The sequence below is a fragment of the Zerene cesonia genome, chromosome 9, assembly GCF_012273895.1.
Source record: "Zerene cesonia ecotype Mississippi chromosome 9, Zerene_cesonia_1.1, whole genome shotgun sequence".
NCBI lineage: Eukaryota > Metazoa > Arthropoda > Insecta > Lepidoptera > Pieridae > Zerene > Zerene cesonia.
The window spans coordinates 6,722,968-6,727,479 of record NC_052110.1 but is presented as its reverse complement, the minus strand read 5'-3'; positions in this window follow the sequence as shown (position 1 = coordinate 6,727,479).

Genomic DNA, 4,512 nt, shown 5'->3' with positions numbered 1-4,512 from the left:
TGCTATTCAAATGGCACAAAGATGTCATAACGTAACTTTTCTGTATTATGACGTTTTTTTTGCCGGGCAGCGATATATCAGTAACAAGTAAAAAAGAAAGAGTACAATTTGATGGGCGGCCTCATCACTTAGAAGTGATCTCTTCCAGGCAACCCGGGCAAAAGGTAACAAGCATTATAGATTTTTGGCGGGTCGAGAAACAAAATAGAAAAACAACGTACAACATATACTTAATATAACATATACATATACACATATATAAATACATAACACAAATACGTACAACATATATATATATATATATATATATACATATAAATCAAATTAAGTATTAATTTCAAATATATAAAGGAGACTTAGGATTTGAATATAGTAAAATAAATACCAACTAAATACATACACATAGACAAATACGTTACGATCACGACACATATGTTGGCTAGCGCCCGAGCCTTACTATTTGAGTTCATCACCATAAATGCATTACTCGTACTGTCTTTTTCTCGATTACTTTTGAAGTAGCACTCACTTTTAGTATTTTTAGTAGTTATTTGTTAAAAATTTCAGAATTAACATTCTGCTTTTAGTTGATACAGTACCCGGCAAACTTCTTGGCCAAAGTGTGAGGTGGTGGGGGAAAGTTTGCGCATGCTACGCTTACGTGCAAAATTTTGTTTCATTGAAAAGCGATATTTTTTTTAGTGCTTTGGATGATAAGGTTTTAGATGATGATACTGAGAAAAAGAGATTAGAAATGACTTCTTTGGTAGATTAGCAATTAAAATAAGATGAAATATGTAAAAAGAAATACATTTTAGTCGTTATTTAATTTCTTTATTTCTTTTTAAAGTTTTTATGACTTCTGTATAATAAAAAAATAATAAAAGTAATTGTTATAAGTAAAATGAGAAGAGTAAGAAAACAATATATTAAAATCGTAAAGTTTGGTACTACTGCTAATCATCTTCATCAATAGGAAGTATAGAAATGCCTTCTATTAAATTGAAACCAGTCGAAGCCGAGCTAGTGCCAGGGGTGGGTTCAGTTGTTTCATCATCTTCTTCATCATCGTCATCGTCATCGTCGCTGTCACTTTAGTCATCAGCAAATATAACGAACTGGTCAGTGACCATATCTACAACATGATCACTTTTGATATTATATTCGTCTTCAATTTCTTTTACTTTTTTACAGAGTCTTTCCCATTCGCTGGGACCCATTGCTGCAACTTTCTCTTTCACCTTTTCAAAATTCCACGTAACATTTTTATTGCTGACATATCCTTTTATATTTGCCCATGCCATCTCAATTGGATTGAGATCAGGGTGGTAGGGTGGCAAACGAAGAACGGAATGGTTATTTTCAGCCAGAATGTTGTCTACGCTGAATTTTTTGTGTAAGTCTTTATTTAATTTTATTAAATTATGCAACTCCGGTTTTAACATATTTTCGCGATATGCTATACGTTTGTCTTGGAGCCATTTCTGCATATCTGCTTTTTTCGAACTGGATGTGGGGGCTAACTCGCTCTGTTTATTATGATACGAGGCGTTATCTACGACTACAACCGAATTTGGTGGCAGATTTGGCATTAGTTGCGAACGTAGCTATTTTTCGTAATTTTCGTAATTCATGTTATCGTGATAATCCCCAGACTTTGTGCCAGCTTTAAATAACAGCAGTGCATTGGGCACAAAGCCATTCTCGGATCCTGCGTGTACAATAACTAGGCGCTGCCCTTTTGATATTGGTGTTTTCAAACCTTGGGTTGACCCATCTGACCAAGCTTTAGAGCTAGCATGAGATGAGTCCACATAAGACTCATCGGTGTATATTATGGGTCTACTTTCTTCCCTGAACTTTTTGATTTTTTGAAGGAATTCAATCCTTAGGAATCGAATATTACTTTTTTCTATTAGCAGCTTTCGATTATTTTCTGATTTCTTCCATCGAAAGCCCAACTGTTTTAAAACTCGTCGTAAGCTGCGTTCAGATCCGGTAAAATTAATATCCTGTTTTAATTTTTCTCGTAGCTTCTCTATAGTCGGAAGCTCTTTATTTGTCAGATGAAAATTGTGGACGCATCTCCTTATAACCGATTGGTCAAAACTATCAATGTCAGTCACCTTTTTCTTCCCCGATCTTTTTTTACCGGGAGTCCGGAATACGGCTAGAAAGCCAGACTTCTTTACTTCGTCCACAATTCGTCGCACTGTGCGAACAGAAGTTTTCGTGGCTTCTGAAGTCCGCTCCAACGCTTCTTTATCATTCTTTGCATCTTTTTTTAACCAGCAATAAACGTCGTACACCATTTTTCTGGCTTGTCTTTTCAAAACAATGTTAGTTTTTCGTGGCATGGTAACAACAAAATCAACAATATTATAACAAAAACTCAACGAAATTTTAAACAAAACTTAACGAAATTACAAAAATAACAAAAACAACAAAATCTGCACAAAATTATTGCACGCAGGTGTACAATAGAGACAGCGGAACGTGAACGAGGTGCGGGAGGCAAGCGTCAACTGACCAACCAATTAGAGCGCGCCCCGCCTCCTCGTCCCGCACCGCACCACCAAAGAGACCTATTTTTTGTAAGCGCATTCAAGGTCGTTTGTCCAAGATGTTTGCCGGGTACTGTATAGGAGGTGATTGTATTTGTAAATAATGTCATAAAAATAGTAAAATTGTTGTTGCGACCGTTGCAAAATTATATTTTTGATTTCTTCTTGCGGTTGTATGTTTGTTTGATACGGTATCTTCTTGATTGATAGGTAAAATTGATAGCTTTATGATCGGTCTTTTTATATATCCATTTTTAGTTTTTAAAGTGACCACACGCACATAGTCGTCACAACCAGAATGCAACTCAACCACACATCCCAAAGGCCATTTTCCTGCAGGCAGATTGCTGTCTTGAATGATCACAATGTCATTTAAGTTGATATTATCTTGTGGTTGTCTGCACTTGCTTCTCCCTGATAAATGTGGTAAATACTCATGTTGCCATCGCTTCCAGATATCTTGAAATATTTTTTGTAATAAATGCAATCTTGTTCTTAGGTCTCTTTCTGTTTCATATATTGATAATGTTGCATCGCTTGCTAGAAAATGTGAGGGTGTCAAATAATCTAGCTCCTCTGAGTCCTAGTCTAGTCTCGTAAGAGCACAAAGTTGCCTTTAAGCAAGCCTCCAGCTGAGCATGTCGTACTATATTCTTCGTATGTTAATCGTTGCTCGCCAATCACTCTCTTAAGGTGAAATTTGAGAGTCTTGACGGCTGCTTCACTAAGACCACTGGCTGAAGGCCAAGATGGGGCATTGAAATGCCACGTTATGCCCATATCGGCTACCTGTGATTGAAACTGTGTACTAAATATCTTGAGTATTTCCTCATATTCTTGCTGTAGTATTTTATTTGCTCCTATAAAATTAGTGCCATTATCACTGTAAATATTACCAGGCTTAACACGGCAAGCTGACATCCGACGCAGGGCTCTGGTATAAAACTTGCACTTGTTAAATCTGATACAAGTTCCAGGTGTACAGCTTTTGTAGCCATACAAGTAAATACTGCAATATAACCTTTTGTTGTCTTTATACCTCTTGATTTGATAAATACATGACCTGTATAGTCGACTCCCACGTTGTAGAAGGGTCTCGATGGGTTTACTCTAGCAGCAGGTAAATCTCCCTGTTCGATTTTTATTCATTACGGTTACGTTATGTATGCATTAGTAATAAAACAGATTCTATAGAGGACAGACGTTTCATTTTAACATTCGAGAGATACAAACTTTTGAAGGTGCATGCTACAATGACATCTTTACATAGTCTAGGAGCTGATGAACAAAACCTGAGTCTCTTAGCAACTGCGGAAGTAATGATAAAAGGTGAAAATGGGCACATTACTACTCTCAAGGCATTAATAGATACAGGGTCACAGGCTTGTTTCATTACTCTTTAATTTGGATCTTTTATTGGGTGTAAATGAATATACAAAAATTCTTGAGAAAGGATTAATCAAAGGTCCCTCAGGTACTATATGTACACAAAATACCAACCTAGGTTGGATTATAATGAGTGGTATTAATATGAAAGTTAATGCTATACGTAAGTCTTTAGTAGTTACGAATGTAACTAATGAATCAAATCTGAATGACTTGCTTAAAACTTTATGGGAAATAGATATTGATACAAATAGAAAGTTAACTAAAGAAGAACAGCTATGTGAAGATATATATGAAAGGACACATGATAGAAGTAGTGATGAAAAATATATAGTTACATTACCTTTTAAAACTGGAGAGCTGCTGTCACCTGAAGGTAACACGAGGGAAGTAGCTGTAAAAAGATTAATGCAATTAGAGAGAAGATTTAAAAGAGATCCAGATCTGAAAAAAGAATACCTGAAAGTTATAGAAGATTATAAAAAATTAAAACATATTGAAGAAGTACCTGAAAGAGAAATAAATAAAAGAGCAGTTTACTTACCTCACCATGCTGTTGTAC